The sequence below is a fragment of the Bos indicus x Bos taurus genome, chromosome 18, assembly GCF_003369695.1.
Source record: "Bos indicus x Bos taurus breed Angus x Brahman F1 hybrid chromosome 18, Bos_hybrid_MaternalHap_v2.0, whole genome shotgun sequence".
In the NCBI taxonomy this organism is placed as follows: domain Eukaryota; kingdom Metazoa; phylum Chordata; class Mammalia; order Artiodactyla; family Bovidae; genus Bos; species Bos indicus x Bos taurus.
The window spans coordinates 18,272,255-18,295,829 of NC_040093.1; the positions used below are offsets into that span (position 1 = coordinate 18,272,255).

Below are 23,575 nucleotides of genomic sequence, written 5' to 3' on the forward strand. Positions count from 1 at the left end.
ATGATTATTGGAACTGGTCTGATCTCCTTGCTGTCTAAGGGACTCTCAAGAGTCTTCTCCCACACCACAGTTCAAAAGCATCAATTCTTTGGCACTCAGCCACCTTTATGGTCCATCTCATCACATCTCATACATGACTACTGTAAAAACCATAGCTTTGACTATATGGAACTTTGCTGGCAAAGTGATTCCTCTGCTTTTTAATATGCTGTCTAGGTTGTTCATAGCTTTCCTTCCAAGGAGTGAGCGTCTTTTAATTTCATGGCTGCAGTCACCGTCTGCAGTAATTTTGGAGCTCAAGGAAATAAAGTCTGTCACTGTTTCCACTTTTTCCCCATCTATTTGCCATGAACTGATGAGACTGGATGCATGAGCTTAGTTTTTTGAATGTTGAGTTTTAAGCCAGCTTTTTCACTCTCTTCTTTCACCCTCATCAAGAGGTTCTTTAGTTCCTCTTGAAACTATGAAAACCCATAAACAAAGGTAAATGTCATCGAGTTAAATAACATTCTACATGACTTTAGCATTTGCTTCACTTACCTACAAGTATTTAAGTTTACAGTGTCATTGTTTCTGATCTACATAAAGCTGAGTAGGAATGACCCAGAATTACCACATAACCGGCAATGTTTTCTGAGCTTTTATTATGTGCCAGGGGCTATTCTAAGGACTTTACACTATTAACTCATTAACCCTCATAACAATGCTACGAACTAGGTATTTTCCAGTTAAGAAACTGGCACAGCCACCTTGGAAGACAGGTTGGTGGTGGTTTTACAAAAGAAAACAGACTTTTTTTTTTTGGACTATGCTGTGTAGCATGCAGGATCTTAGTTCCCTGACCAGGGACCAAACCCAGGCCCCTGCAGTGGAAGCATGGAGTCGTAACCACTGGATGGCCAGGGAAGTCCAACATACTCTTTCTTATCATACAACCCAGCAATTAAGATCCTTAAGTAGATGAAAACTTATGTTTACACAAAAACCTGTACACAGATACAGAAGCTTTATTCAAAACTGTCAAAACTTGGAAGCAACCAAGATGGCTTTCAGTAGGTGAATGGATAAAGTGTGATACCTCCAGACAACAGACTATTCAGTTCAGTCGCTCAGTCATGTCCGACTTTTTGTGACCCCATGGACTGCAGCATGCCAGGCCTCCCTGTCCATCACCAACTCCTGGAGTTTACCCAAACTCATATCCATTGAGTCGGTGATGCCATCTAACCATCTCATGCTCTTTCGTCCCCTTCTCATGCCCTCAATCTTTCCCAGCATCAGGGTCTTTTCAAATGAGTCAGCTCTCTGCATCAGGTGGCCAAAGTATTGGAGTTTCAGCTTCAACATCAGTCCTTCCAATGAACACTCAGGACTGATCTCCTTCAGGATGGACTGGTTGGATCTCCTTGTAGTCCGAGGGACTCTCAAGAGTCTTCTCCAACGCCACAGTTCAAAAGCATCAATTCTTCGGCGCTCAGCCTTCTTCACAGTCCAACTCTCACATCCATACATGACCACAGGAAAAACCATAGCCTTGACTAGACAGACCTTTGTTGGCAAAGTAATGTCTCTGCTTTTGAATATGCTATCTAGGTTGGACATAACTTTCCTTCCAAGGAGTAAGCGTCTTTTAATTTCATGGCTGCAGTCACCATCTGCAGTGATTTTGGAGCCCCCCAAAATAAAGTCTGACACTGTTTCCACTGTTTCCCCATCTATTTCCCATGAAGTGATGGGACTGGATGCCATGATCTTCGTTTTCTAAATGTTGAGCTTTAAGCCCACTTTTTCACTCTCCACTTTCACTTTCATAAGAGGCTTTTGAGTTCCTCTTCACTTTCTGCCATAAGGGTGGTGTCATCTGCATATCTGAGGTTATTGATATTTCTCCCAGCAATCTTGATTCCAGCTTGTGTTTCTTACAGTACAGTGTTTCTTATGATGTACTCTGCATAGAAGTTAAATAAGCAGGGTGACAATATACAGCCTTGACATACTCCTTTTCCTATTTGGAACCAGTCTGTTGTTCCATGTCCAGTTCTAACTGTTGCTTCCTGACCTGCATATTCAGTGTTAAAAAGAAATAAGCTATCAAGCCATGATATCACATGCTGCTGCTGCTGCTGCTAAGTCGCTTCAGTCATGTCCGACTCTGTGCGACCCCATGGACTGCAGCCTACCAGGCTCCTCCGTCCATGGGATTTGCCAGGCAAGAGTACTGGAGTGGGTTCCCATTGCCTTCTCCGATAATACATGAAGGAGACTTAAATGCATAATACCAAGTGGAAGAAGTCAATCTGTGAAGATTACATAGTGTCTGATTACAACTATAGGACATTCTGCAGAAAAGCAAAGCTATAGACAGCAGAAAGATCAGTGGTTGTTAGGGGTGTGTGGAGATGAATAAGCAGAGCATAGAGAATTCTTCAGGTAATGAAAGTACTCTATGGGGACTTCCCTGGCAGTCCAGTGGTTGGGACTCCACACTGCCACTCCTTGGTTGGGGAATGAAGATCCTGCATGCAGTATGGTGTGGCCAAAAAATAATTTAAAAAAAAAAAAAAAAAAACTCTATGAGGTTGGAATGATGGATATATGTCACTATACATTTGTCCCAAACCACAGAATGTACAACAAGGTAAATTATGGCCTTTGGGTGAATCCTTGGTTTAAAAAACAATGTAGCACTCTGGGGGAGGTTTTTAATAATGAGGGAAGCTGTGTATGTACTGGGTGGGCAGTATGTGGGAAATCTCAGTATCTTCTTCTCAGTTTTATTGTAAACCTAAAACTTCTCTTAAAGCAGCTCACACACCTAGCAAGTGTTAGTGCTAGAATTTTTTTTTTTTTTTTTTTTTTTTTTTTTTAGTGCTAGAATTTTAACCCAGGTATTAGATCTATACTCTTACCCCTTATACCATCCTGCTCACACACCACACAAAAAGAAAGTCCGAAACAAAGTTATGCAGACAAACCAGAAATTAGACCTGGTCAGTACTACAAAACTCCTGTTAGGTGTTCTGATCTAGAGGTGTGGTGGTTTTCCCACCCTAGTTGAAACAGACCTCTCAGACCACTGACTGCATTCCTACTCTAACAGTTTCACAAAGCAAATCCGTGTCACTGATGGAAATGAGTCAAACCATCTCCTACCATATTTGCTTTTGATCACAAGCCTTTGTAGAAGATTAAGAATATCCAGTGTGTGATTCCAAGCAGGTATATTCTCTTAATAAGAGATTGTCTGAAATAATAGTCTGTAATCCTCCAGATTTGCTTTTCTACACCCAAAGAATGTGTAACAAAAAGCCAACAGGAAGAATTATTTACACAATGTAAATAATTAATTAGAAGGATTAATTATTAGGGTGCATTGGGGAATGGGATCTGTGCCTAGAACCTCTGACTTTCTCTGTGGAAGGAAGACTTAGGGGTAAATCAGTGAAAATGTTTCAAGGGGACACCAGCTGTTTCCATATACTGAAAAATGAAATGCATTTCATGGAACAAAGAGGAAGTACAAATTCACCTTCAATTTGATTTTTTCATGTACAGCAGCAATTCTCTCCTTCTCACATGCCTTCTGTGGGGAATGGCAGTCGCCAGGGAAAGAGGTGCATGAGACATCTAGTGTTTTTGAAGATGGGTCAAAATCCAGTCTCCACTACCATCCTGGTCCCTCAACTTTCAAAGACATACAAAGAAAGTAGAATACAAGATGTCTGGGTTCACAGCTCTGGATATGCAGTAGTTCTAACACTGCCGCTGGTCACCACTGAGGCTGGCCATTGCCTCAGTTTCTCCAGAAGGTAGGCTGGGACCTGGATCCCTCTACCAGAGTGCTTGCACCAGGACAAACATCTCCTTGAGCAACAGAATAACAAACTATAAGGGACTAAAAATAATTGCACATGTGCACAGTTGAGGCAATTATGAACAATAGGATACGAAACCAACTGCCATTTCTGAGGTACTGGAAGTAAAAGCACAGTCATGTGCATGAGCCCTGCACAGAGCACCACCAAGGGGCTGGAGAGCTAAGTTAGGCCTCCTGCCCACTAGTTGTGCCATGTCACTAATAACATAAACTTTGTACCTGTTTTTACAGTTTTTGCCTCCTTGAGAAATTCATTTTTCAACCCGGGCAAGGGACAGCCCAATCTTGCTTCTAGCCTCTAGCCCATGGTGGTCTAATGGCTAGAACTCCTGGTTTTCAGCCAGGCTCTGCAGATCCAATTCCTGGGTAGGGAACTAAGATGTTGCTTCAAGAACACAGTGGCGCCACTATGCTAGTTGATCACCATGCTGTCGATGGTTGTTTATCAAAGGGTCAGCAAGGGACGTGCTCCTCTACTGGTTTCCCTGGAAACTGATAAGCCCACCAACATCCATTCCTCCTCTAATAGGTAACTTCTCCTTCTCCCAGAGTGAACACTGCTCCGTAAGTCCTGCCTGCTGTCTGCCATACACAGCGGGGTATCAACCCAGGAACTTTGCCTCAGACTTGAAAGATTCCCTGTTCAATAAACCCTTGATGTTTCTACCACTGTCTCCTGACTCATTCTTACAACGCACTGCTGGGCAACTACAAATCTTGCAGACCTGGGCGGGGTCCAGCCTAACACGAGGCCAACCCAGCACCAACCCTAGGGGAAAACACTGAGCAGCGGAAGACTCTGATCCAAAACGTCCTAAACCCTCCGCTTCCAGGCGCAGTTGAATCTCCAGGGCGCCGCCTACCTTCTTCTGAACACAGTTCTCCGAGAAAAGGTGCAGCCGCGCGAGTTCCCATCTTAGCACATTCCAACAGAACAGGCCGAGGAGAACCACTCTTTCCCAGGGCTGTGACGCTGCGGCTCTAGGAAGCACCTGTTTCTGTCAGACGCCAGTCCCAAAGAGCGTAAGAGACCCACGAGACATAAGGAAATCGCAAAACACTGGAGAGGAACTCTTGAGTAACAGATCAGATAAGATCAGATCAGTCGCTCAGTCGTGTCCGACTCTTTTTGACCCCATGAATCGCAGCACGCCAGGCCTCCCTGTCCATCACCAACTCGCGGAGTTCACCGAGACTCACGTCCATCGAGTCAGTGATGCCATCCAGCCATCTCATCCTCTGTCGTCCCCTTCTCCTCTTGCCCCCAATCCCTCCCAGCATCAGAGTCTTTTCCAATGAGTCAACTCTTCGCATGAGGTGGCCAAAGTACTGGAGTTTCAGCTTTAGCATCATTCCTTCCAAAGAAATCCCAGGGCTGATCTCCTTCAGAATGGACTGGTTGGATCTCCTTGCAGTCCAAGGGACTCTCAAGAGTCTTCTCCAACACCACAGTTCAAAAGCATCAATTCTTCGGTGCTCAGCGTTCTTCACAGTCCAACTCTCACATCCATACATGACCACAGGAAAAACCATAGCCTTGACTAGACAGACCTTTGTTGGCAAAGTAATGTCTCTGCTTTTGAATATGCTATCTAGGTTGGTCATAACTTTCCTTCCAAGGAGTAAGCGTCTTTTAATTTCATGGCTGCAGTCACCATCTGCAGTGATTTTGGAGCCCAGAAAAATAAAGTTTGACACTGTTTCCCCATCTATTTCCCATGAAGTGATGGGACCAGATGCCATGATCTTCGTTTTCTAAATGTTGAGCTTTAAGCCCACTTTTTCACTCTCCACTTTCACTTTCATAAGAGGCTTTTGAGTTCCTCTTCACTTTCTGCCATAAGGGTGGTGTCATCTGCATATCTGAGGTGATTGATATTTCTCCCGGCAATCTTGATTCCAGCTTGTATTTCTTCCAGTCCAGTGTTTCTCATGATGTACTCTGCATAGAAGTTAAATAAGCAGGGTGACAATATACAGCCTTGACATACTCCTTTTCCTACTTGGAACCAGTCTGTTGTTCCATGTCCAGTTCTAACTGTTGCTTCCTGACCTGCATACAAATTTCTCAAGAGGCAGATCAGGTGGTCTGGTATTCCCATCTCTTGAATTTTCCAGTTTATTGTGATCCACACAGTCAAAGGCTTTGGCATAGTCAAGAAATCAGAAATAGATGTTTTTCTGGAACTCTCTTGCTTTTTCCATGATCCACCAGATGTTGGCAATTTGATCTCTGGTTCCTCTGCCTTTTCTAAAACCAGCTTAAACATCAGGAAGTTCACAGTTCACATATTGCTGAAGCCTGGCTTGGAGAATTTTGAGCATTACTTTACTAGCGTGTGAGATGAGTGCAATTGTGCGGTAGTTTGAGCATTCTTTGGCACTGCTTTTCTTTGGGATTGGAATGAAAACTGACCTTTTCCAGTCCTGTGGCCACTGCTGAGTTTTCCAAATGTGCTGGCATATTGAGTGCAGCACTTTCACAGCATCATCTTTCAGGATTTGGAATAGCTCAACTGGAATTCTATCACCTCCACTAGCTTTGTTTGTAGTGATGCTTTCTAAGCCCCACTTGACTTCACATTCCAGGATGTCTGGCTCTAGGTGAGTGATCACACCATCGTGATTATCTGGGTCGTGAAGATCTTTTTTGTACAATTCTTCTGTGTATTCTTGCCATCTCTTCTTAATATCTTCTGCTTCTGTTAGATCCGTACCATTTCTGTCCTTTATCGAGCCCATCTTTGCATGAAATGTTCCTTTAGTTGCGACTAATTCCCCTCTGGGACCCTACCGGAAGTGTCCACAGACCCTGGCTTTTTTTCATTGGTTCTGTGACCCGCCCCTTCCAGAGACTGCAGGGAATGCTAAACTAGCAGGCGCATAGAGGAGTCCGTGTTCTCACTGGATTCTTCAGGAGCAAGCGGTTGGGTTTGGAACTGGGTGGTAAAACTGTCAGGGGCAGGATCCCAGAGCGAGCTGGATGTCATTGTGCCTGAATGAGTACCTTATGTAGATGGGGTTGTTTCTGTGCGTGAGATTAATTTAATTAGCCAACTTAACATATATAGACATTATATTAGGAACAACATGTTGTCCTTATGCTTCCCAAAGTCTGGGAAGACCCACATGCCATCCATGGAGCAGCTAAGCCCTTGACCTAGAGCCCATTCTCCGCAACATGAGAAGCCACCATAGTGCACCTCAACTACAGAGTAGCTCCTGTTTTCTGCAACTAGAGAAAGCCTACATGCAGCAAGGAAGACCCAGTGCAGCCAAAAATAACTAAATAAATCATTAAAAAAAAAACAAAAGCACCTACCATAGCAAACAACACAAAAGTCCTCAACAAAATACTAACAAACTGAATCCAGTAACTTTTTAAAATTTTATACACCATGACCAAATGTGATTTATGCCAGGAATGTAAGGTTGGTTTAACATGCAAAAATGAATCAATATAATACATCATGGTAATAGAATGAAGGACAGAAAGCACATGGCACAAGAAAAATATTTAACAATATGCTTTATCCTTTCATGATAAAAACACTCAACAAACTCAGAATAGAGAAAAAACTTCTTCAAATAAGGGGCATCTATGAAAAATCACGACTGCTGCTGCAGCTAAGTCGCTTCATAATAAATGGAGAAAGACTGAATGTTTTCTCCTAAGTTATGTAGCATAGATACGTACAACAAAATGTGCGTGCTAAGTTTCCTTAGTCGTGTCCAACTCTTTGCAATCCCATGGACTCTAGCCCACCAGGCTTTCTGTACATGGGATTCTCCAGGCAAGAATATAGGCAAGAATACAGGAGTAGGTTGCCATTTCCTCCTCCAGAGGATCTTCCCGACCCCAGAATCACCTGCATTGGAGAAAATGCCATCTCAAAATCTTTATGATCACAGGATTTCTCAAAAGTGTAAATATTCTGGTGTTGAGCAAAGTCACAGTCATGACTAGTGGTGTTCCCATAATCTTTCCATTGATAGAGATTCTCATCATTGTGAGTTTTCTGTTCAGCAAAAAATGAATGGTGACTAAAGATCTGGCCACTTTCCTTACATTTATAGGGTTCTGCATCATTATGAATCTTGCTATGTCATGTTAGCTGTGAACCCAAGATTTCCCACAGACTTTACATACATAAGGTTCCTCACCAGTATGTATTCTCTGATGTCATGTAAGTTGTGAACTCCAGAGAAAGGCTTTTCCACACTCTTCACATTCATATGATCTCTTTCCAGTATGGATTTTCTGATGTCGATCAAGTTCTAAACCACAAAAAAAGTCTTTCCACATTCCTTACATTCATAGTTTCTCTCACCGGTATGAATTTTCTGACGTCAATTAAACTCTGAACCATGAAGAAAGGTCTTTCCACATTCCCTACATTCATAGGGTTTCCTTCCATTATGAATTTTCTCATGTTGAGCAAGGTATGAGGCCCATATAAAAGTCTTCCCACATTGCTTATATTCATGAGGCTTCCCACCAGTATGAATTCGCTGGTGTGAACTCCAGATATAGGCTTTCCCACATTTCTCACATTCAAAGGTTTCCTACCAACATGAATGTTCTGATGTTGAGCAAGATTTGAACCACGAATAAAGGCCTTTCCACATTCTTTACATTCATGAGATTTCTCACTGGTATGAATTCTCTGATGTTGAATTAAGTGTGAGCCAAAAGCAATAGCTTTCCCACACTCCTCACATTCATAAGGTTTTTCACCAGAGTGAATTCTCTGATGTTTAGTAAGATGTGATCGCTGACTAAAGGCCTTTCCACATTCATTACATTCATAGAGGTTTTCACCAGTATGAATTCTCTGATGTCTAGTAAGGTCTGAGCCACAACTAAAGGCCTTCCCACATTTCTTACATTCATAATATTTCTCACCAGTATGAATACATTTATGGACACTAAACTGTGAATGAAATCTAAAGGTCTTCCCACATTCTTTACATTTAAAAGGTTTTTCACCAGTATGAATTCGCCTATGACTGGTAAGACTTGAACACAAACTGAAAGCCTTCCCACATTCTTTACAGTCACATGTTTTCTTAGCAGTATAAACTGATATTGAGTGTTCTGAATCAAGATAAAAGGTCTTCTCACATTTCTTATCTTCACAAAATTTTTCACCAGTGTGAATTAACTGATGTTGAATACAGTCTGAGTCATAACAAAAGGCTTTCCTACACTTTTTAAATTCATTCAGTTTCTTTCTTGTATTAAATCTCAGATGAAGATTAAAAGCTGTGTTCTGGTTAAAAGTGGGACTTTTTTCTTTACAATTGAGTATAACTTGCTTCAAACATTCTTCCTGATTTTCCTGTTGTCTTTCAAACTGACCTTTGCTTTGCCAATCACCTCTAAAGCATAAACATTCAGGGCTATGTTTTTTTACAAATTTCCATTATTTCCCACTGAGGTATTTCTCTGTCAAAAATGCCATTTTTTGGTGATAACTTCTTGGTCTGACACCTGGATTGCATGTCTGAAAGATAAGAAGATAAATTCATACTGTTTTTCTGTTCAGAAAGAATTAAGGTTTTCAATGTAGATATAGGAATAAATCCTGAAATAAATACAGCATATGAAATGTGAATGGCTTAACAAATTCATAAATTTTGGACAATTTGAAAAAAGGGAAAGAAATAAATAGAAATTTAAAAGAACTAAAAAAGCCAAGGCAGGTGATTAGATATACAAATTTTGTTCAGATCAAATTCATCTGAGGAGTTCAACAATAAAAATAGATTGTTCAGGTACTACACCAATCATGGGATATCAATTTAAAGACGTAAGACTACTTTACCCAGTATGGTATAATCAACATTTAGCACGTTAGGCATTAAAAAAATAATTCTGTTAAAAAAAATATATACTACAGGTCAAAGAAGGGCAAAGGGAGCCAAAGGATGGAGTAATGGATAATACCAAAAAAATCAGGAACCAGGAAGCACAATTGGGATGATGTGATAACAACATAGTGATAATACACCTCATTGTCCAATCCCTTTCATCTCTACTGAAATGAGTACACATAATTCTATATCACTTTCTGTACAGGTAAGAGCAAACAAAAGCATATCTATGCTAGTTCAGAGAAATGGAAAATCACACCTACCTACTCATTTGTCTTTGCACATTTAAATACTTCGCCTTGCTCATTTTCTCCACTGGGCTTAGCCAAGTCATATTTTGTCAGATGATCCCAACCAAGGTGTTTCTGTTTATTTCTTGAGTTTATAGCACTGCTCTTCCATTTGATTTTATGCCTCAAGCATAAAATGCTTAATGACCTTTACCAAACCTCCACGGGATATCAAACTTACTGGTAAAATATTTTAGAAGAACAAAGCAAGAAAATACTACAACTATTACTAGGTGAATGCTGAAGGGCTTATCCAATTTCTATTATTGAAATTGTACTGGTATTAGCATTTGGCTTTGTTGTTGTTCAGTATCACAGTCATATTGGACTCTTTGCAATTCCATGTCTTAGCCACTCAGTCGTGTCCGACTCCCTGAGACCCCATGGACTGTAGCAATCCCGGCTCCTCTGTCCTCCACTATCTCCTGGAGTTTGCTCAAACTTATGTCCATTAAGTTGATGATGCTATCCAACCATCTCATCCTCTGCTGCCCCCTTCTTCTTTTGCTTTCAATCTCTGCCAGCATCAGGGTCATTGACTTAGAGACTGATAGAACACACAACATCTCTCAAGACTAAAGTAATAGAGATTGGTATCTAGGGTTGGTCTACAGGGGGTGTCCTAAACATCTCTCATGCTGACTTATAACTCAAGGATCACAACCTAGGAATGTGGGTAAGAGAGAGGCAGACCTACACAGGAACTACAGATCAGTTTCAAATTATCCCAGTGCCCAAGGAGGGCAATCAATTGACGTAACAACAAAAATGTTTCAGAACTTTGCAGCATAAAAGTTCTCTATAAAGGAAGATAACCTAGTCATTAGTTTCACATTTTGCAGATAAGTGTGGCACAAAATTAAAATAACCATACAACATGAATGCAGAAACTATAGAAACAACAGAGAGCAGAAACGGATCTATAGGGATTCTAAATATTGGAGTTATGAGACAGAGTTTAAAAATAACTACGTTCAAGCTTCCTTGGTGGTCCAGCAGTTAAGAAACTGCCTGCCAATGCAGGAGACACAGGTTCAATCCCTGATCCAGGAAGATCCCACATGCCGCAGAGCAACTACATCCACGCACCACAACTACTGAGCCTGTGCTGTAGAGCCTGGGAATCACAACTATTAGCCCACAAGCCACAACTACTGAAACCTGCACCCTAGAACCTGTGACCCACAATAAGAGAAGCCACCACAATGAGGAGCCTGTGCACTGCAACGAAGAGTAGACCCTGCTCACTACAACTAGTGAAAAGGCCATGCAGCAGTGAAGATTCAGCACAGCCAAAAATAAATAAATTAATTAATTAAATTTAAAGAAACACATCAATTTAGGTTCAGAAATTTAGAAGTGTTAGTCACTCAGGGATGTCCAACTCTTTGTGACCCCATGGACTATAGCCCACCAGCTCCTCTGTCCATGGAATTCTCCAGGCAAGAATACTGGAGTGGGCTGCTCTTCCCTTCTCCAGGGTACCTTCCTGACCCACAGATTGAACCTGGGTCTTCTGCATTGCAGGCAGATTCTTTACCAACTGAGCCACTACATGACTCCAATAAGGAATTAAATTTCCTTCCGTGATATTTTAAATAAAAAAGAAGCTTCAAGAGTAAATTATTTCAATTTGATGCTTGCCTATAATAGAAAATTCACCAATTACCATCCTCTTGCCAAATATACCCCTTGCTTCCTTTTGACAGGCAGGACTGGCTTTTTACGACACTGTATTCTCTGCTTATTGTCTTTCATTAGCCCTAACCTCTCTCTTGCCATTTCCTCTTCACTGTAACCAGAAATCATAACAAAGCAGCCTATGAGGCCTTAATATACAGACTGCTTTGCAGAAGTTAATGAAATTGTTCCAGTCATAGAAAAGAATACCACATTTCTTAATTGATTACAGATTCTCTGTTAACCCTTCTTAACCTAAAATGAAATTAGAAAAATTAATAAACGTTGCTTAAAAGAAAGAATTAATTAATGAAGGAAATGTAGCAGTAAGCAAAAACTATGCAAAATAAAAGAAATTCAAGAGGTAACAGGTAAAATGAAAAATAGAGTCAAAATTTTTTTTTTAGTGAGTGAAGAAATTTACAAATATCTAAATGGGGGGGGCCAGAGAAATGGGAAGAAACAGACCCTAAACCATTGACCACTGGAGAAAAACAATGGCACCTACCTTTCTGTAACGTGAAGGAAAAATGAGAGCACGGAAATGGAGTGGTATTTGGAGGTGAAGAGAAGATTCATTTGGAACTTCACATGGAAAAGGTTACTTTTATTTCTAGGTTTCAGGCCTTTATCCACAGGCTTTTGGCCTCTGAGAAGGAAACTCTAGGCCAATATTATAGAGATGCTGCTGCCTCACTAAACATTTGGGCTGTTATCTGCAGTGATGGCCTCCTTGTTCAGCCCTCACTCACCTGGGCAAGTCTCATCCTTCAAAGCCATCCAGGGCTCTCTTCCCTTCTCCAGTAAAGAGAATACTTCTGGCTGATAAATGCAAAGTCCTGGTCAAAAAATAAGAAATAGGAAATTACCACCTGGTAAGTGTTTCCTAAGTCCCTTAGTTACTAGGATGGGCGAGAAAAAGGCATAAAGGATGGGGAAGATGGAGGTTCCCAAAGATGATGACTTACTGTGAAATGTACAAAGCACACACCATTTCCCCAGAAATATCTCCCCTGAGATACTCGAAAGACAATCCAAAAATTCACAATGTAGAAATCAGGGATTTCTGGGGTGAAATTCTGAAGCTTACCCAGCAAGACCAGGTTGCTGTAGTTCTCCAGCATCACATCTCTGTACAGATGTCTCTGTTCTAAGTCCAGGCACTCCCATTCCTCTTGAGAGAAGTCTGCAGCTGAACATCATCAGCTGCTGAAATGACAAACCCAAATATCAATGGTGAAGTAAATCTTTTAGATAGGCAGGGAAAAGATGGAAAAGGGCACTGCAGGAAGAGGTATACACATTCAGCAAAAACTGGACTTGGCTGCCTCTAGGGTAGAGGGGGAAACAACAGGGAAATTAGTGTCCCTGAAGCCAAGTGCCTATATGCGCTTAAAATCTCCTGTTGTCAGTCACAACAATGTTCTGACCTTCCTGTAACAAACAGCAAGACAACTGGATGGTAGCCCAGAAAAACAGGTATCATATGAGTTCTTGTTGTTGATACCACCAAGAGGCTACACTAGCCTGGAATAATTAACTTCAAATTTATTGTATGAGAGAAGTGTTGTTTTTTTTTTCTTTCACCTTCTTTTATTTGAATTTTCTATTAGTTGAATTTGAAAGGATTCTTAAGAGATTATACTCCCTAACTGAATTCCATGTTCTGTGGAGCATGTATAAAATCTCTAGGCTATCAGCTAAGTAGCTGACTACCTTCACTTCTTCTTCTTAATGATATTAACCTCTCATTGGTTTCTTGGCAAGATCCCACATCTCTCTGAACTCAACCTCTTCTTATATATCCTCTATCTAAAAGCATGACAAAGTGCCACTACTAAAATGAATACCAACTAACACTGACTCTATCTTTCCTAAATGAAACACCCCATCATACAGGGTAAATAAAAGCTTTCATATAGTGTGTCCTTTTTAGTCACTCAATTCCACTTTGATGAACCACAGTTGTTGTCTTTTAACATTTTATTTTACATTGGAGTACAGTCAATTAACAATGTTGTGATAGTTTCAGGTACACAGCAGAATGACTCAGGAGCCACAGTTTGATCTTTAAAAGTCTCTACTATTTCCTTTAAGGGAATATATTTCTCCTCCTTCAGTGCTCTGTCAAAATATTAGGATACAAGAGGTATTGAATGCCATGTTGGAGAGAAGAGGGACATACAGAGAAGGCACTAAACTGTTTCACAAATACCACTTACCATGTTGAATAGTGAGTCAGGTAAGCAGTTTAAGAATAAGGAATAAAAATATTCACATGATGTAGTATAAATGGTTATCTTATTATAATTGTGCGTGCGTGCTAAGTCACTTCAGTCATGTCTGACCCCAGGGACTTTAGTTTTCCAGGCTCCTCTGTCTGTGGAAGTCTCCAGGCAAGGATACTGGAGTGGGTAGCTATTCCCATCTCCAGGGGATTTTCCTGACCCAGGGACTGAACCTAGGTCTCCTGCATTGCAGGCAGATTCTTTACCATCTGAGCCAGCAGGGAAACTCTATATTATTACTATAAATAGTTGTATTTTTGGAGAGAAGCAATTCCAACTCACATGGGCCATAACTTAAAATTCCAAGAGTCACTCAGTCTTCTGGATTTCTCATGTAGTTGAAGCAGTTTTGAAAAAGTGGAGCTAGAGGGAAGGAATCCTAAGAGGTCAGGCTTTCCTCAGAGCTTTCAAATGGACGAAGAATACCATTTTATTCCCTGAAGGAAGGTCAGAGGGAATCTGCAGAAATTCTGACCCTACCCAAAACCCAAGACACTAAACTACATCAGGATGAAGTTTCAGTCCAATCAGTTATGATAAATCATGACAAGGATCAGAATATTCAGAATATGAGATAAGGACATTCTGACTTGCTCTGAATAGCCCCTTTAACAAAAAGGACCCCAAGTTAGACATCCCCCAGGGGGAATTTTCCAATCTGGGAGCCCCGTGAGTTTGCCCAGGGCCTTCCTGTGTATCCCTGTAGGACAGTGGCCTTTTATCTCCCCCATGTCCAACCAAAGTATATAAAACTTACTGACTCATTTTCATCTAAAGCACTCTCATGACAAAACTAAGGGCAATGATAAACAAAATGAAAAGACAACCTACAGAATGGGAAAAATATTTGCAAACAATGCAATCAACATGGGACTGATCTCCAAAATATATAAACAGCTCAATATCAAAAACCCAGTCAAAAAATGGGTAGAGGATCTAAAGAGACATTTTCTCAAAGAAGACTTAAGAAATATTCATTCTTATGAGGAGTAGACCACGCTGAATTAGAGTTTCTGTAAGCAGAAATGCTATGAAAAGGAAGTGACTGATGGTGCAGGTAGTAAAAAGAGGCATGGAGATGACAGAGGGATTCAAGGTGGAAAAATTCAAAATACATAGGCTGTATTCTTTTATTTTTTAAGCAGCTTGCTGCTGCTGCTGCTAAGTCGCTTCAGTCATGTCCGACTCTGTGCGACCCCAGAGACGGCAGCCCACCAGGCTTCCCCGTCCCTGGGATTCTCCAGGCAAGAACACTGGAGTGGGTTGCCATTTCCTTCTCCAGTGCACGAAAGTGAAAAGTGAAAGTGAAGTCGCTCAGCCGTGTCTGACTCTTCGCAACCCCATGGACTGCAGCCTACCAGGCTCTTCCGTCCATGGGATTTTCCAGGCTAGAGTACTGGAGTGGGTTGCCAGCTTAACTGATATAAAATCCATATACCCTACAATTAACGCATTTAAAGTAAGCAGTTCAGTGGTTTTTTGTTTTTTTTTTTAGCAAAGTAACATATGTGCAACCACTGCAAGTCAATTTCAGAATATTTTCATCACCTCAAAAAGAAATCCTGTGTCCTTCAGCTGTTACATTAGTTTATTTTTGGATGCTCAGATAACCTTGCATATGTGGGATATATTCCACTCAATCATGTTGTATAATTCATTTTATACATTGCTGAATTTGGTTTATTAGTATTTTGTTGAGGATTTTGTATCATATTTATACGAGATACGCTTTGCTTGATTTTGGAATCAGGGTAATGCTAGCTTCATTGAACTGGGAGCTTGATGATATGTTTTAATTTCAGCAAAAAAGACACTGTGGAACTCAGAGCTGATAGTAGGAATCTTCCTGAACCAGGTTAGGTCGTAAACAGCAAAGAAGGCCTGACTATTCAGAGGGGCTAGCTTTTAAAGAAACTATTTCCTACTGCAGAAACAGAGGAAGGAACTCTTGAGCAGAACCTCTGCCCCATTCATCTTTTCATAGGAAAGTGCCAGTGCCAAATATACCAAAAAAAAAAAAAACCTCACATTCCAAAAACAAAATTAGAAACACTGTGTCCAAAAATATAGTTAGATAAAAGTTTGAAGAGTGCTCCAATTCCCTATGTATAAAGAAAACTCACTAAAAATTTCAGAGAAGATTAAAATTATTACCCAACATTTCAATATGAATTATAAGAATTTATGGTACAATCACAGCTCAGAAACAAAACTACATGCACTAATGGTACAATGATTTCAGGAAAGAGGAGGAAGTGAGAGGCAGACCACATATAAAAGCTAGTAGAATTCAAGAATGAAAGAGAATCTTAGGCAAAACCACTTCAGACTTGAAAAATAAACTACAAAGAGCAAAAGGTATGACAAATACTACAGAAAGTGCAGCATGGAACAAGAGATACGAACATTAGCAAATGGAACAAAATGAAACAGAAACAACTATAGAAAGAAAAAAATAAAAGAGTGGTTCAACTTGCAGAGCCACATGTAAATCAAGGCAGTTAGAACACACCCCTACACCACACACAAAATAAATCGAAAATGGCTTAAAGACTTAAATATAAGACAAGACAACATAAAACTCCTAGAAGAAAACATAGGCAAAACATGCTCTGACATAAAGCATACCAATGTTTTCTTAGGTCAGTCCCCCAAGACAATAGAAACAAAAGCAAAAATAAACAAATGAGACCTAATCAAACTTATGTTTTTGCACAGCAAGGAAACCATAAACAAAACAAAAAGACAACCTACAGACTGGGAGAAAGTATTTGCAAATGATGCAACCAACAAAGGCTTAAATTCCAAAATATACAAACAGCTCATACAATTCAATAACAACAACAAAGAAAACCAATCCAATCGAAAAATGGGCAGATGATCTAAATGACATTTCTTCAAAGAAGACACAGGCACATGAAAAGATGCTCATCATCACTAATTAATTAGAGATGCAAATCAAAACTATAATGAGGTATCACCTCACATCTGCCAGGATGCACGTGCGCATGCTCAGTCGCTTCAGACTCTTTGTGACCCCATGGACTATAGCCCACCAGGCTCCCCTGTCCTTGGGATTTTCCAAGCAAGAACATTAGAGTGGGTTGCCATTTCCTTCTTCAGGGCATCTTCCTGATGCTGGGATTGAACTTACGTCTCCAGTGTCTCCTGCACTGGCAGGCAGATTCTTTACCACTGAGCCACCTGGGAAGCCCCCTAGTAGGAATAGCCACAAATAATAAATCCTGGAGAGGGTGTGGAGAAAGAAAATCCCTTTTACGCTCTTGGTGGGAATGTAAATTGGTGCAGCCACTATGGAAAACAGAATGGAAATTCCTCAAAGAACTAAAAATAGAGTTGCCATATGATCCTGCAATCCCGATCCAGGGCATATATCCAAACAGAATTATAATTTGCAAAGATACATATCCCTGCCCCCCATTCATAGCTGCACTATTTACAATTGCCAAGACATGGAAAAAAACGCAAGTGTCCATCAACAGATGAATAGATGAAGAAGATGTGGTACATATACATATACAATGGAATCCGACCCAGCCATTTCAAGAATGAAAAAATGCCATTTGCAAAGACATGGATGGACCTAGACATTATCATACTAAGGGAAGTAAGTCAGAAATAGAAAGACAAATACTATATGGTATCACTATATGTGGAATCTAAAATATGACACAAAAGAATGTATCTAACAAAACAGAAACAGACTCACAGACATAAAGAATAGGCTTGTAGTTGCCAAGGGGGGGTGTGGGGGAGGGTAGGAGAGAATTGGGAGTTTGGGATTAGCAGATGTAAACTATTATATATATAGGATGGATGAACAAGGACCTACTGCATAGCAGAGGGAACTATATTCAATATCCGATGATATGCCATGATGGGAAAGAATGTGAAAAAGAATATATGTATAACTGAGTCACTTTGCTGTACAGCAGAAATTAACACAGCACTGGAAATCATCTACACTTTAATCAAATTAATTAAAAAAAAGAGAAGTGATCCAACTTGCAACTAAGCAGAGCCTCTAGAGATGGAATACAAATCAAAGGAGAGAATTAAGATTTCTTAACATGGTACAGAGAGCACAAACCACAAAGGGAAAAAATAATTCAGATTATATGTTTTTCAGACTATATTTTAAAAAGTAATTTCTCAGAAAAGGAGTGAAAATGGACTGGGAGATATTATTTGCAATACACACAGCTGATGAGGATTCATATCCAAACTACAGAACCCCAAATAAAGAACTCCTAAGAATTAACAGTAAAAAGGCAGACAAGCTCCCCAAAACTTGAACAGACACTCCACAAAGGAAGGCCAAAGGACTTAAACAGGCATTTGCCAAACGAAGATATCCTTTGGGAAGGATATGGTCAAGAGACATTAAAACAAAAGCACTCAACTTCATTAGTCATAAGTTAAGAAAACCACAATGCAATACCACTCTGCATATATATCCACCATATTGGCAAAAATTTTACAGTCTGACAATACCACGTGTTAATGAGAAAGTGAAGCAACTGAAACTTGCATAAACTGTTGATTGGAGTACTGATTTTGTGCATTTTGGAAAACGGACTGTATCTGCTTAAGCAGATTCATGTACCCTATGATCCAGCAAGTTTCTCTAGAAATATACCTAAGAAACAAATACATATGAACAGAAAATGACAAGAGGAAGAATGCTTCTAGCATCATTATTCATGAAAGTCCAAATCTGGAAACAGGCCAAATGTCAACCAACTGTATAACAACTGTTGAATGGACAAATATAGTTGGTATATTCATGCGCTGGAATACCAGTGCATTTAGCAAGGCAAACAGTAAGCTAAATTTACATGAAACAATATGAATGAATCTCACAAACATAATGTTGAACAAAGAAGTCAACACAAAAGGCTCTATACTGTATGACTCCACGTATATATATGTTCAAAAACAGACAAAACTGATGTATGGTGGTTACTTTGGGGAATCTACTGACTGAACAGGAGCACAACAGGGGCTTCTGGAATGCCGGCAATGGTTTATTTCTTGATCTGCATGCTTATTACATGGGTGTTCCCTTTGTGGTGATTCAAGGTGTACCATTTTGGTTTTATTGGTTGTTTGCATCACTGTGTATACACTTGTCTATATATATGATAAACTTCAATAAAAGATTTACTTTATAAATTATGAAGAAATATATACAAGGCAAATGCAAACAAACAAAATAACCAAGGGCTATGATCTTGAGGATGCTAAAATACTAAAGTTTACAATTCACAATAAACATATAATAATTATGAATATATATCAACTAATAGTGGAACTTTCATAAAGCAGAAGTTACAGGTTGATGCAAGATAAAATTTCACTGATAATTAATTTCATTGATAATTCATGTTAAAATGAATTTTAATATATTTTTCTCAATTTAAGATAAATCAAGTGCAAAACATACCTATAGACTGACCATATATTAGATCACAAATAAAAATTCATTAAATTTCAATATCATAATGCAGCAAAGCAATACAAGAGTGGGCCTATGTGCTTTACCTAAAGTCCTTAATTTTATCAATAAACGTTGAGTTCCTCTCATGACACATGGTTCAAACCCTTCCATGACGCTGAGTCTAAGAAACTATACCACTGTATTAGTTTTCTACTGCTGCTACTGCTGCTGCTGCTGCTAAGTCACTTCAGTTGTGTCCGACTCTGTGCGACCCCAGAGATGGGAGCCCACCAGGCTGCCCCGTCCCCAGGATTCTCCAGGCAAGAATGCTGGAGTTGGTTGCCATTTCTTTCTCCAATGTATGAAAGCGAAAAGTGAAAGTGAAGTCGCTCAGTCGTGTCCAACATTTAGCAACCCCATGGACTGCAGCCAACCAGGCTTCTCTGCCCATGGGATTTGCCAGGCAAGAGTACTGGAGTGAGTTGCCATTGCCTTCTCCAAGTTTTCTACTACTGAGTAACAAACAATCATAAATGCAGTGGCTTAAAACAATAAAAATTAATCACCCTACAGTTAGATAGAAGTCTGCCATGGTTCTCACTCGGCTAAGTAAGAAGAGCAAGGTGTTGGCAAGGCTGTGTTCTTTTCTACAGGCTCTAGGGGAGAATTAATTTCCTTAAGTTTTCCAGTTCCTAGAGGCCACCAACACTCCTGGGCTTGAGGCTAACTTCCTTGATCTAACCAGCAACTTTGTATCTCTCTAACCATTCTTCTGTGATCACATCTCCCTGCAACTCAAATTCAGCTGGAAAAAGTCCACTGACTTTAAGGATCCAAGTGATTAGTTTGGGCCCAAAGAGATAGTCTAGGATAATCTCCCCACTTCAAAATCCTTAATTTAATCCCACTTGCACAGTTCCTTTTGCCTTGTAATTAACATATTCATAGGTGCCCAGGGTCTGGACAGGGACATCTTTGCAGGGACATTATTCTGCCTACTCCAACCATTCTTAAATGTTCTATCCTTGACTTTCCTCTTTTCAAGGGAATACTCAAAAGTCCACCTCATTCTACCCCAATACTACCTCTCCAACACAGCTGTGAATCCAATCAGAATAAGCATCACTATCCCCTGTACCCATGTTTATGCCCATCATATTGTAATAAGCCCTAGGCTCCTTGGTGATCTCTCTTTACAGATATTATATTCCCCATCAGTTGGACGTCCCATTTTCTCATCCCTCAATTCCTGAGACTTTCCAGTATGCCCTCTGGAATTCAGAGTAACAAACCCCTCTTTTATCTTCAACCACTTCCCTGAACAATCCTTTCACCTTTCTGGGTCTAAGAGAAACGTGGCTTTCTCCAGAGGACTCCTGTAGCCCTCTCAATGTTTTCCACCCGCAACAGCCTCTTGCCACTGGGTCTTTAAGTGGGGCAGGTGTTCTCCTTGCTCTTATTACTTTCAGACTTTCTTCTCCACAAACGCTCTACCTTTGAATTTCATGCCAAGAGACCATATTTAACTCCCATAACAGCCATACTGTTGTTGACATCTACCAAATACAGGGTATTTCTTTCCCTTTGTTTTTTCAAAACTTGAGCTCATGGCTTACCCTGTACAATGCTATTTGTTCAGTTGCTAATTGTGATTTGTTGTTCAGTGGATTCTTTTGCCACCCCAGGGCCTGCAGCCCGCCTCTTCTGTCCACGGGATTTTTCAGGCTAGAATACTGAAGTGGGTTACCATTTTCTTCTCCGGGGATCTTCCCAACCCAGGGATCCATCTCGTGTCTCGTGCATTGGCAAGAGGATTGTTTACCACTGAGCTACCCAGGGGAGCCCACAGACTACTACCCTTCTTTTATTCTTGCAATTTCAGGACACCTACAGATGAGCCTGGCTTACTCCTTACCGGTACAACCACTTTTCCTTCTCTCATGGCTCAGTCCCGCTACCATACTGATAGGTTGTTATTTCTCCCTCCCCAGCTGCTGTTCCATTTCTTTACTCATATTTACAGAAAAACTCTTCGAATATGTGGTCTACAGTCTCCCATTCCTCTAGCCTCATTTTACCTTATCCTACTCCAATCCAAGCAGCCCCCACAGAAACTACTTCCCACACCTTCACGAAAGACTGTGAAGGTGACTAAATGCAATGCTGAATTCCTTGTCTCTGGCCCCACAGCTGCTGCCACATTTACCACCTTTACACACACGTTCACGACTTGGTGATACAGTCACAATCATACATGTGCACAGTCACATCTAAAAGGTCCATTACAATCACATACAGCTCTCATCCCCATCGCACTATACACACACATCCATCCACGGTACCCATACCTTGCTCCTGCACCAATTTCACACAAGCACCCAAGGTTCGCTGCCAGGATCCCTCGAGCGCGCGGATACACACACGCAACTTCCCACCATCGTCCCTCCCACATCCCATTGCTGGTAAAGCCTCAAACTCTGAAAACTTTAGTCCCTCACTGCCCTCCCCCGCGGCCTGGGCCTCTCAGGGTTCACTCCGCTCCCAGGTCTTAGACTCACCCGACTTTAAGGTTCCCTCAAGCTGTGGATATTCCTCAGGGACTCGCGGGCTATCCCTCCTATGGTCCTGAACCAGCGAGGGTGCGGACAGAATGTTGCCTCCGGTATGGTGGACACTGGGAAATGTAGTCCGGAGCCTGGACAAACTTTTAAAAGCCCAGAGGTCTCAAATCACAGACCTTGGTCTTGGATCTTATCCCTTCGCTCTGCAGAGACCATCGGCCTCACATTGCCTCATATCTGTGGCAAAGCGTCAACCAGTTCCAGGCCGCGTCTAGAACACAAGTTTCAACCTAGGACTCCACGCAGCTCTTTCTCCACAAACTGGTACCCTTCTGTGGAAACTAGGACAAGAAGCCCAAGCCATCTTTCGACAGAAAGCAGCCGTGAACGCGAAGCCCCCTGGGAAATGTAGTCCAGAGCTGTGGACACACTTCTGGAAGGAGGGTGTAATTCTCATCACAAGCTCACCTCCTGGGCATCTGACACACTGGTTGGCAGAAAGGTCCTGAGTCTCCGCCTGGACGGGAGGACACTTCTTATCCCACAATCCCTGAGGGTTGGATGAAGGGGAGGACTTATGGGGCACCACTGGAAAAGGTCAGTTTTCATTCCAATCCCAAAGAAAAGTGAAAATGAAGTCGCTCAGTCGTGTCCAACTCTTGTGACCCTATGGCCTGTAGCCTACCAGGCTTCTCGGTCCATGGGATTTTCCAGGCAAGAATACTGGAGTGGGTTACCATTTCCTTCTCCAGGAGATCTTCCTGACCCAGGGATTGAACCCAGGTCTCCCACATTGTAGGAATGTGCTTTACTGTCTGAGCCACCAGGGAAGGCAATGTCAAAGAGTGCTCAAACTACCACACAATTGCACTCATCTCACACGCTAGTAAAGTAATGCTCAAAATTCTCCAAGCCAGGCTTCAGCAGTTTATGAACTGTGAAATTCCAGATGTTCAAGCTGGTTTTAGAAAAGGCAGAGGAACCAGAGATCAAATTGCCAACATCTGGTGGATCATGGAAAAAGCAAGAGAGTTCCAGAAAAACATCTATTTCTGCTTTCTTGACTATGCCAAAGCCTTTGTGTGAATCACAATAAACTGGAAAATTCTGAAAGAGGTGGGAATACCAGACCACCTGATCTGCTTCATAAGAAACCTATATGCAGGTCAGGAAGCAACAGTTAGAACTGGACATGGAACAACAGACTGGTTCCAAATAGGAAACGGAGTATGTCAAGGCTGTATATTGCCACCCTACTTATTTAACTTATATGCAGAATACATCATGAGAAATGCTGGGCTGGATGAAGCACAAGCTGGAATCAAGATTGCCAGCAGAAATATCAATAACCTCAGATATGCAGATGACACCACCCTAATGGCAGAAAGTGAAGAGGAACTAAAAAGCCTCTTGATGAAAGTGAAAGAGGAGAGTGAAAAAGTTGGCTTAAAGCTCAACATTCAGAAAACTAAGATCATGGCATCTGGTCCCATCACTTCATGGGAAATAGATGGGGAAACAGTAGAAACAGTGGCTGACTT

At 41.1% G+C, this 23,575-nt stretch overlaps 1 pseudogene; it reads right to left on the reverse strand.

Moving 5' to 3' along the window:
- Nucleotides 1–7,251: 7,251 nt before the first annotated feature.
- Nucleotides 7,252–21,930, reverse strand: LOC113875319 (annotated as a pseudogene).
- Between the last annotated feature and the right edge of the window lie 1,645 nt (nt 21,931–23,575).